This window comes from Medicago truncatula, chromosome 8, assembly GCF_003473485.1.
Source record: "Medicago truncatula cultivar Jemalong A17 chromosome 8, MtrunA17r5.0-ANR, whole genome shotgun sequence".
Taxonomy (NCBI): Eukaryota; Viridiplantae; Streptophyta; class Magnoliopsida; order Fabales; family Fabaceae; genus Medicago; species Medicago truncatula.
The window spans coordinates 16,576,557-16,588,855 of NC_053049.1; the positions used below are offsets into that span (position 1 = coordinate 16,576,557).

The 12,299-nt window shown below is 31.4% G+C and overlaps 2 pseudogenes; both read left to right on the forward strand.

The window, feature by feature from the left end:
* Positions 1–8,682: 8,682 nt before the first annotated feature.
* Positions 8,683–9,432, forward strand: LOC112417338 (uncharacterized; annotated as a pseudogene).
* Positions 9,433–9,646: 214 nt separating this feature from the next.
* LOC11415380 (cellulose synthase A catalytic subunit 3 [UDP-forming]-like) lies at positions 9,647–11,970 on the forward strand (annotated as a pseudogene).
* Positions 11,971–12,299: the final 329 nt, after the last annotated feature.

The window sequence follows — 12,299 nt, forward strand, 5'->3', positions numbered from 1 at the left end:
TTCTCTCACTCTTTTTCTTCGTTCCTCTTTTCTTCTTGTTTGTATCAATTTAGTGATTATGCCTTGAATTACCATGTGCCTCTCTCAATCTTGTCATCCAAACACCCTCCCATTTTATTATCATCACTGGATAAATTCATACATATGAGAAAAACGTAATTAAAAATAAAATTATATGTATAAAATGCTAAAATGGAGATAAAATTTTAAAAATTGATTCTTTATATGCTTCACGTACTTTGATTCTACTCTAATTGTGGGGTGGCTTGGTCATATTGAATTATACATTTGTTGTGATTATGAATTTCAGTGTGTTGCAGATAATTAAAACAATTGCCCCAAATGTAAAGGTATAGTTTGTAATGGGTCACAACACAACCTTGAAGGAATATTGATAGCCCTTGAAAGCGATAGAAATCGGCTCAAATGATGTGGGTTGGGTTGGATCTGTGATGGTTCTGTCAAAACTCAAATAAAAGAGAAGACAACTCTGAGAAACCAAAGGTCATACGACGGCAAGAGAGATGATTGAGATATGACATCACGTGCATATCCAAGTACACAACTTCACATAATCATAACATTCACTAATTAAATAATTCACATAATTCACCAAGCCACATAATCAAGTATGTCATGTTTCACATAACTCACGTGCATGTAATGTTCTAGACACCTCTACATGCATGTCTCGATTCCGAAGATAATCTTACCGAGTGATCCATTAACGTAACCCCCACCAATTATGTTCTTCACCAACTAACATAATCCGCACCGATTACGTTCTTCACCAAAAGACTCAACATGATCATGTGTCTTGAACAACCACTGTCCAAGTACCATGATTTGATTATAAAATTTCATAATTTCATATTTTAATGATACTAGGTTAATTAATTATGAAAATAATATTTAGATCTTAATGTTGAATCCTTTTTTGAAAGAAAAGCAAAAAGAAATGTTGAATCCTATAAAAATAATGTTGGATCAACGATCAATTAGACTCATGTAAACATTGTGAGCAAATTTTCCCATTTGAAGTGTGTTTTTATGGCACTCACTCTTACTCATTGTTAGTACCATTTTCTCATTTGCTTCTCGTCTTTATCTCTGCTAGATTTCTTATCATCCTCGTCTTCCCTTTTCACTTTCTCCTCTTCGTTACATTTCTCATCAAGCTCTAAGAAGCTATCATCTTCATCATTTCCTGTAACTGTATGTATGAATCATATTTCTGTTTTAATATTTATTTTTTAATTATTTTTTTCAATTAGCAATGGATATTGCATTAAGTAGGAGAGATTAAGTTTTCATGTCAAAATCTCATGATTCTGGGTAAGATAAATTATTCAACGATTCAGTTGTTGATTATGCTGTGTTTAGTTTTTAATCAACTTATTATTAGGTGAATATGTTATGTTATGTTGCTTTGATAATTTGTGAATTAGCAGAATCATGCTATATAATGTGGCTTGTGTTGTGTTTGATTTTTAATCAACTTCTTATTAGATGAATATTATGTATTGTTGTTTTGATAATTTGTGAACCAGCAGAATCATGCTCTATAATGTAGCTTGTGTTGTGTTTGATTTTTAGTCAACTTATTATTAGGTGAATATGTGATGTAATGAAGTTTTGATAATTTATGAACTAGCAACATCATACACTATAATATAGCTTGTGTTGTGTTTCATTTTTAATCAACTTTTTATTAGGTGAATATGTTATGTAATGTTGTTTTGATAATTTTTAAACTAGCATAATCACGCTCTATAATGTGGCTAGTGTTGTATTTGATTTTTAATCAACTTCTTAATAGGTGAATATGTTATGTAATTTTGTTTTGATATTTTGTATACAAACATAATCATGCTCTATAACGTGGCTCATGTTGTGTTTGATTTTGAAAACTTAATATTAGGGAAATATGTTGTGTAATGTTGTTTTGATAATTTGTGAACCAATATAATCATGCTCTATAATTTGGCTAATGTTGTGTTTGGTTTTTTATTGACTTCTTATTAAGTGAATATATTATGTAATGTTGTTTTGATATTTTGTAAACTAGCATAATAATGCTCTATAATGTGGCTTATGTTGTGTTCGATATTAAAACTTATTATTAGGTGAATATGTTGTGTAATGTTGCTTTGATAATTTCTTAACTTGCAGAATCATGCTCTATAATGTGGCTTGTGTAGTGTTTGATTTTTTATCAACTTCTTATTAGGTGAATATGCTATGTAATGTTGTTTTGATAGTTTGTAAACTATAACATCATTCATTATAATATAACTTGTGTTGTGTTTGATTTTTAATCAACTTTTTATTAGGTGAATATGTTATGTAATGTTACTTTGATAATTTGTAAACTAGCATAATCACACTATATAATGTGGCTAGTGTTGTGTTTCATTTTTAATCAACTTCTTAATAGGTGAATATGTTATGTAATTTTGTTTTGATATTTTGTAAACAAAGATAATCATGCTCTATAATCTGGCTCGTATTGTGTTTGATATTGAAAACTTAATATTAGGTGAATATGTTGTGTAATGTTGCTTTGATAATTTGTGAACCAACATCATCATGCCCTATAATCTGGCTAGTGTTGTGTTTGATTTTTAATTAACTTCTTATTAGGTGAATATGTTATGTAATGTTGTTTTGATATTTTGTAAACTAGCATAATCATGCTCTATAATGTGGTTTGTGTTGTGTTTGATTTTTAAAACTTATTATTAGGTGAATATGTTGTGTAATGTTGCTTTGATAATTTTTGAACCTGCAGAATCATCCTCTATAATGTGGCTTGTGTAGTGTTTGATTTTTAATCAACTTCTTATTAGACAAATATGTTATGTAATGTTATTTTGATAATTTGTGAACTTGCATAATCATGCTCTATAATGTGGCTTGTGTTGTGTTTCATTTTTAAATCTTATTATTAGGTGAATATGTTGTGTAATGTTGTTGTTTGTGTTGTGTTTGATTTTTAATCAACTTCTTATTCGGTGAATATGTTATGTAACGCTGTTTGATTTTTTATCAACTTATTACAGTAGAAACTCTTTAAATTAATACTCGGTAAATTAATAAACTTTCTAAAATAATAAATTTGTCCGGTCCCGACTTGGGCCAGTGTAAAAAATTGAATAATTCGATAAAATAATAAGATAATAATTTTTTGGGAGATTCCTTTATAATTTTCGGTCCCAAGAAAATCATAAATTAATAATTTATAGAAACTGAAAAAAAATATATTACACTTTGTTGAAATATGATTCAATAGTTGTTTGTTTTCTTTAAAGTTCAAGTCTGTTTGGAGCTCATCTTTAACTTTTCTTATTGCATCAAATAGCTGAGGTGTTGTATTTTTGTATTGTATCATAAAGTTGTGAAGAGTGTTCGACGCCATAAGTGCTTCCTTTCGCGTAACAGGCTCCAAAGACACCGTATCATCTTCGTCGTCATCCTCTGCATTGTTCTCAATGATAGTATGCACAATATCTTCTAAACTCTGAACCTCCGAACATGCTTCATTTTCACATGGGTAGTTCATTAGATTGTCGATATCCATCTTATTACGATAGCCACATTGATTGATCATAGTCTGGAGGTCTTGAGTTTCTTCATCAAAAGTGGATTCATCCAAATTTCCTACAACGTCACTAGCTGAATGAATTTTACAGTGTCGGAAGCAATTCGCTATTGTTTCTTTTCGAACATCTATCGTCCAAAAGTCAAAAGTCATCTCGTGAGTGAGATATGGTTTGAATACTTTTAACACATTCATGTAATTTATATATGCCAAACTTGCTTAAGAATACATTGAACATTCCACTTGTTTACATTTACTATACACTTCAAAAGTCAAAAGTCATATTTCCAATGGATATGAATACAATATTTATTAATTTACATTGAGTCCCAAGATTTGGTGCAACGTAATTCTAAGAGACATAGACTAATTTGCCTTTTTGTTTGGTATGTACAATATAATTACTTAAAAACTCTTTAAATTAATAATTATTAATTTATCGATAAATTAATAACTCTCTAAATTAATAAATTTCTCTGGTCCCGACATTATTAATTTATAGAGTTTCTACTGTATTATGTGAATATGTTGTACATTGTTGATCTATGGTCGGTGGTGAAGTCTTGCAAGTTAATATCTATTTCACCACTTATCTGTTTTATCTATAAGGTTGATGGGACATCAAGTAAATTATTTATTACTTTAAATTTGTGTTTTTTATTTAATACATGAATTTATTTCTGATAAGTTCTTTGATTTTTGTGATGTACATGGTATGTGAATACAAAGATATAAGGGTTTTCCTGAATGGTATTCTACGGTGTTCTAGTCAGTGCTTCTTATGTAGTACATAACAAGGGAAATATTTGGGTTTCTTCTGCTGCTGACTTGACTTGGACATGGTATTTTAGTACACAATGATGAGGTTGCCCTTATTCCTTACAATAGAGTTGATGCTTTTATAATTGGTGAGTGCTCCAATGTGTGTGCCCGACTTGGATTCATATGGAGAGAGGAAGGAAACAGACTGTTGGCTCCTTGAAGGAGTACAAGGATTATGAATATCTTGAGTACATGCTGTAAGTTTCTTCCTTGTTTCTTACACTATTTAAAATTATTATGATCAAGTTTTTTCGTTTTTATAATACAGTTTCCACTCTTTTGGGTTATGTGATCAAGATTTTCATTTTTATAATAGGGTTAATTAAGTTTTTGGTCCCTATAAATATCTACAGTTTTGTTTTTAATCCCTATAAAAATAAATCACATTTTTTAGTCCCTACAAAATTTTCCGTTAGTGTTTTTAGTCCATGTTAAATTAAAATTTGTTTAATTATGCTTAAACTTCAAAATTTTTGAAAGATTTTTTACATACATGTTCATAACATCGTAAAACACTCTTTTGTAAATTTATTTAGTTATTTAACATGTAATGAATTAAATATGAATTTTTCTAAAAGCCAAATTTTCAAGATTATAATAATGAAAATTTGGACCTAATAATAAAATTTTAAGTTACTTTTTTGCGGAGGAACTTTGTATAATATTTTAAGTAAGTATGTTACAAATTTAGAAGTTTAAGCACAATTAAGCAAATTTTAATTTTACAAGGACTAAAAGTATGTGTTGGTCCATGTTAAATTGAAATTTGTTTAATTATACTTAAACTTTTATATTTTTAAATGATTTATAACAGACATGTTAATAACATTATAATAATCTCTTTTATAAAAAAATAGAATTTTTTAACATGTAATGAATTAAATATAATTTTTTTAAAACACCAAAAATTCAAGATAAAACTAACGGAAATTTGGACCTAAAAATAAAATTTTGAGCTAATTTATTGTGGTGGAACCTTTAATAATGTTTTAAACAAGTATGTAAAAAATTAATAAAAAATTTAAAATTTTAAACATAATTAAACAAATTTTAATTTAACAGGGACTAAAAACACTAACGGAAAATTTTGTAGGGACTAAAAAGTGTGATTTATTTTTATACAGGGCCGGCCCTAGGGCATAGGTCACGAGTGCGACGGCCTAGGGCCCTTGCCGGTAGGGGCCCAAAACAAATTTAAGCTGGAGGTGTATATAGAAATATTTGGATTTGGAGCGGTATGTATAGCAAAACTATCTGAAAGGCCCAAACTTTGACATGATATAGGAATGGGCTGAAATCTGTTAATGTTTTTGGCCCTTTTAGAGAGATTTGCTATATATATCCCATGCAGCACAAAAATTTCTATATACACCCTCCTATAAAAAAATTGGTTGTTTTTAATAATATGCTCGAAAATTTATTATCGAAGAAATTGGTGATATTTTTTTGGGCCCTTTTTTCTTAATAATGTGCTTCACTAATATTAAAAATATCGACGATATTTATTATCCAAGAAATTGGGATAATTTTCTTAACAAAGCAAATTCTATTTTAGTTGAAAATGGGCTACTAAAATTTCAGTCTACTTCGCATGTGCTATTTTTCTCTACTTCTACGATATTTTATTTTGTTTTGGTGTACATAGAGTATTTAATTTATTTTCAGATGTTTTTAAAAAACATTTATTTGGTAGTGAAAAGCGAAATAGAAAAACGAAATGAAGAGCTAAAAAAGCACAACAATGAGCTAAAAAGAATTATGATGTATTATGTAAGGGACCTTTTTTTCATATTATGCCTAAGGCCCGTAAAACTCTAGGAACGACCCTGTTTTTATAGGGACTAGAAACAAAACTGCAGATATTTATAGGGATCAAAAACTTAATTAACCCTTTATAATATTGTTTCCACCCTTTCATTTTAGGGATCCAAACACAATGGCAGCTACAACAAATGGTTCGTTTTGGTCAACATAGTGCTGTTGCAGCAGACTCATCCATCCTTTGGTGTGAAGAGACTTAAAAGTAATTATTTTTCATTCACGAGCTAAGTTACGCTAGACCTAAGAGAATTATAGTAATCTGATTCACAACAATCAACCTGACTTAGTTATCTTATCATGTTGGCAGTATCCCTTGTTCACGCTACTTGTTTTTGATTCAAGACAACATGCATGCCCTTCCTGTCGCATGGATCATTACACGAAGCTTTTCTATTGCATACACATAAAACATACATGTTTGGATTAAGGCATATTATACATAGTCCGGATACATAAAATAGGTGAATTTTCAGGCTATCAATATTGAATATAGAAATATCAGAACTATTTTTTATTGAAAATATAAAAACTATCGGATAAGTATGAGATACATCACAGGTACAACAAAATACTGAGATACATCACGGATACAGCGCAATACTGCGAGGTTAGACTTCAATGCCTCCCATAATAGGTCGTATTCTTCTACCCTTATATGCAGGGGATGCAGACGAGTACACTTCATGTTTTTAAAAGTTAAAAAGACATCTTTTACAAAGGTATCACACTGTTAACATGCAATAAACAAATTTAAATTAAAAATTAGATCAAGAGCAAAACCGTCATCAAGGCCCATTCAAATTCATAACCCATCCTGAGCATTCTGCAAGAACACCCCTTAGTCACTGTATGTGAAAGCTAGGATATGATAGCTGCTGCGTTGGAAATCACGCAATGCCTCTGAACATTTCCCACAAACCTACAAATGGTTGTGAAATTCAAAATAACTTACTTTTTTTTTGGTATTTAAATACTTTGATTTAAATAATAATTTCAGATTTATGATCATCAACTAATGGACTCCATCCTTTGGTATTCATGCAAAAATTCTTGCAATTTCTTCCCAATGTTTTAGATTGTGGGCTCCAACCTTGAAACAAAGAAAGGAGACAATGTTTCAATTTTGTTAACATAATAGTAATAGGCAGAGCAAAAAGTGAAAGCGGTAGTTAGACTTTTGATTTTTAACGGTGTCATGAAAAAAATAATTAGTGTCTAGGGGAGGTTAGTGTTTTTTAACAAATAGAGGGGGTGTTATACATTTGAACAGACCTCAGGGAAGGTCAAATAAATTTCCCCTTAAAATAATAATATATCTTTTAAACTAGTTTTGATTACAAGTAGTATTTTTTGTAAATTGTGATCATTTTTATTGTAATATATTAACGAGGAATGATCATTTTTATAGTAATGGCGAATTCCAGGGTGAGAGAGCTCAATTAAGTCCCTCACTGGTGGAGCAGGGAAAATAAACCATTAAATTTAATCAATGTTTCAGATTCATTCAAAATAAAAGTAAGATCACCTACACATTCTCACGCACAATCTAGTCCTTTCTCATGCACAATTTAGTCCTTGAGACAAAATCCTCTGAGATGTTTTTGATTCACAGACCCTAATCAATTCTTCATTACTTGTTCGATAATTTTTCATGATAGAGAGAGCAATTCACGAGAAGATTAAATCAGATTCAGATATAGTGGTTATTCATCCATTAGAACATGAGACATTTAGAAATAACAATAGTGTTAATATTAATAATGATGGTGAAGGTTTTTGCTCTCTATTATGGAAAATAAAATTTATGCGTCCCATTTGTTTTGGAGAATTTTCATGGGGGTAGCATTTGGTAAACATACAAGAACATAATAATATTGGATCAACAAAAAAAAATGTTGACGGTTATATCTATCGATCTAAAAATATGTGAAGTTCGAAATTTTGTAAAGTTTGGATCTAAAAATCTTCCAACTCCTCTAAATTTTTTGATGAATTTAGAAAAATTGATGATCCTGATGTTCCGATGCCTAATTTGCACTTGTGGGTTCTTGATGACGATGATAGGAGAAAAATTGTGTGACAATATGTAAATTTTCTTATTTTTGTTTTTAATGAATCTCAATCATTGGTCAAATTTGATGGTTTATTTTCTCTGTTCCACCGGTGAGGGACTTAATTGATCCACCTATAGCAATATAACTTTTTTTTATAAAGTTTTTTTATTAATGTATCAAGGCCTTATTGTATCTTGAATTTTAAAAATTTCTCGTGTCCGCAATGGATCACACCAGTGCCAGAACTACATATCCTTGTTTCACCATATACTGTAGCTGAAATTTTTTCTTCATTTTGCTTCAGAAGTTTCGGTGTAGTGGTCAATTAGTCGTTTATATGTTAAATCGCAGTGTCTTACCCTTCCTTTCCTCTGTTGTGCAGAAATGTGGCTTTCAACAATGAGAAATGTGCCAGTGGCCAGCCAGGAAGCCTCTGGAGCATTAGAAGCCTACCATGTTAAACTGAAAGCCAAACTTTTTGATGATTCACATCTCGGTGCGCTGCATTCAAGCTACTGGCTTTGATCGTTTCACTGATGAAAGTGATTCTTTCCAGAATGTGAAAGAAGGTTATATTGCTTCTACATCATGGCACCGAGCACTTGAAATTCCCGACTCTGCTGTCACCTTGGACAATAAAAACCGCCTCTTTGCCAAAGTTGCGAGCAAGAAAGACAGCAGCTTAACACATATAGTGTGGAATCCGGGATCTGAATGTTCATTCTGTGATTGTTCTTGGTCATTGCATGGTAACGTTTGCAAGCATGTCATCAAGGTAAACATGATTTGTGAAAATCTTCAAGGTTGTCAATCGTCAATGTCTTTTCGGTCGTTTGAAGAGGTTTTAATGGATCTATTGAGAAAACCAGTTGACGATTCGTTTGCGTTGGACTTGTCATTGGCTTGGACCCACCAAATGCTAGATCAAATTCAAAACTTTTTGAATTGAATAATTCCACTGATATTGGTACTGTAGTAAACAATATGCCTCTGAAATGGGTTTCGAAGAAACCCAGAAACAACATTGGCAAACAATCTTCAATTTCGGCTACTCCTTCTAGTAACCGTAGCACAAAAAGTGTTGTTGTGTACAAGAAGAATCGGAAGCGGAAAAGAATGTCACAACTAAGATGACTGATTCTGTGCATTATGTTTTAACCTATGATATCACTGCTTAGTGAAAAGTGGATTTCAGTTAAAGAATTTCTTTGAATATCTCCAGATTCTAGCTCTGTTGCCTCTTCTCAACTTTGAAGTTGCAACTTCTACCGAGGGTTAGCACACATCCTATCACTATCAAACAAAGTTATTGCTATGATTATGCGCATGATTTGTCGTAGGAGATAGAATGGAGGAATCAAAAGCAATTCTGGTCCGTATGTTTTGTTCAGCTTTTATACCTGACAATACTTCGAGGTGATCACTCCTGAGACAGAGTAGTGAACGGTTTTACATAAAAGTTTGAAGTCATTCCGTAGTGTTTCATATTTTCTCTCTAGTTTCCACAATCATATGCAGCTAGCCTAAATATTCATTTATTGAATAATTTTATATTGTACCATCTCCATTTTTCTAATTTGAAGTCGTTTCCAGTGCTTGGTTTACTTAGGAAAATAGATCTTTCCATGGATCATTTCTTTTTGTTTTCTGGCTTTGATGATTTTGTTCTTGAATTACTTGTTATGTACATATAAAATTTGTTGGCATATTATTGGTCAGAATTTTGAGCTTGATTCTTGTGCTATCTATACGGGTGATCATGCACAATTTGGATAAGCAACTTATTTACAGCTTGTAGCACACAAGCATGTACTATAATAAGCACTTATGCATAAGTTTATGTAAAGGTATTTCTATAGCAAAAGATAAACTAAACTTAAATTGTTTTTGTATATGCTATAAGTTGTTTTGATAAGGCAGATTTTTTTCTATATCAAATAAACTTCGTCCCTATTTTTCTCTCGAGTTAGACAACATTTTTTTATTAGAGACTGAATTAATCTGTCTGTAACTAAAAGTTAAATTAAAAACAAAATAATCTGTCTGTAACCTTTATTTCACCAAAACACAGATTTAGAATATCTCCAACATATTTTCCCTCTTGGTGAAAATTAGGTAAAATAATCCATCCATCTCCAAACACTAAAAGGAATCAACTCATTGTGTCTTCCAACAAAATTGAAAAAATTACTTTGTTCCTTATTAGTTTATTCTAGTAGGCTCCTCCCCCGCTTGTTCCTCCTTCATTCCTGCATTCCTCTTGGTTTCAGTATGTTATGTGTACATTTCTTCCTCGCACGTCGTTCCTATGCTAGTCTCTTTTATAGTCTATTCAATGCGCATTCCTTGCTTGTAGCCACCACCAACTAGTTCTCTATATTTCTCCAGTTCTTCAAAAATCTCACTCAATTTTTTTTCATCAAGTTTTGCTTTATTTCTCTGTCTTACTTATATGTTAGATGCTCTTTAAAAGTCTCTTAAATGTTAGATCTGGAGTTTTTTCCAGTTGAATCTCTTTTCAATTTCCTAATAAATCAATAGTCCATAAATACTATTGTTGTCCTTTAGAGAGTTTTTGTGCACATTTTGTTCATTTATAGTTATTTTTCCACTAATGGTTTCTTTAGTGTGGCCAAGGCTAATAGTAAAATGAATTTTTTTGTCTTCTCTTTTTTAGTTGTCCAAACATCCATTTCTTTATGCATTTTTTGTTTTTGTAAAATGATATAATGGATTAACATGTTTCTTTCATAATTAATCACCAACTTTCTTTTTGAATAGAATTAGACAATCAAGCTTGAGACATACCCATTTGTAAGTTTTAAGGAAAAGAAACCCTAAGCCGAAGACAAAGAGTAAATAGATTTATTCTCTACTCTCATTTATTTCGTCTATTCCCTTAAATATTGGTTTTATAGTTTCAATTGTTCATTTGTTTTGTTTTATAGAGATTGTTGGTGTTGACTTGAGACCTTGGAGTGTACTAATTGACTAATTTTATTTTGCTTGTAGATTAACAACCTAGCTAGTATATGGTTTGTCTCTCTCTCTCTCTTTCTTTCAATCTTTGCAACTGGAATCCTCGAGATGAGATGGAGTGGTGTTGGAATCCACGAGTGGTGGAGAAATGAACAATTTTGGGTCATTGGGGGTGTGTCAGCGCATCTTTTTGCCGTGTTTCAAGGTCTACTAAAAGTACTTGCGAGAATCGACACAAACTTCACTGTCACTTCCAAAGCATCAGATGAAGACGGAGACTCCACCTAACTCTACATGTTCAAATAGACAACACTTCTCATTCCTCCAACAACGCTTCTCATAATAAACTTGGTAGAAGTTGTTGCTGGTATATCTTATGCTATCAACAATGCTTACTAATCATAGGGTACCTCTTGGTAAACTTTTTCTTTGCATTTTGGGTTATCGTTCATCTCTACCCTTTTCTTAAAGGTTTTATGGGACGTCATAATCGAACTTCGACCATTGTTGTGGTCTGCTCGATTCTTGTGTCCATTTTCTCTCTATTATGGGTTCGAGTTGATCCGTTTACTACAAGTCACTGGTTCTAAAGTTGAGGAGTGTGGAATTAACTGCTTGACCGAAATAAAAAAGCACAAGCTATGGTGTTTGGGACTGTAATTATATATTTGTGGTATGTTTTGTATTTGCACGTGTCTTTCAAGCCATATGCACTTTGAGTCAATATCTTCTCCATTTTTTATCCTCTCCAAAATTAGTGAAGATTTTTTTTTTCCTTTTTTACAATTGTTGTTTTAGTTCTAAACTTGCTATATTACGTACATTGCCAAGCAATATGGGCCTGGTTGGATAGACAACTTGATTGGAGCTTACAGCACACACACACTTATCATAAGAAGCTTTTGTGCATAAACTTGTATAAACTATTTTGATAGCAAAAGATAAAATAACATTAAATAGTTTTTGTACATGTTATAAGTTGTCTTTATAAACTATATTGGAAAATTTATGAAAATAACTTG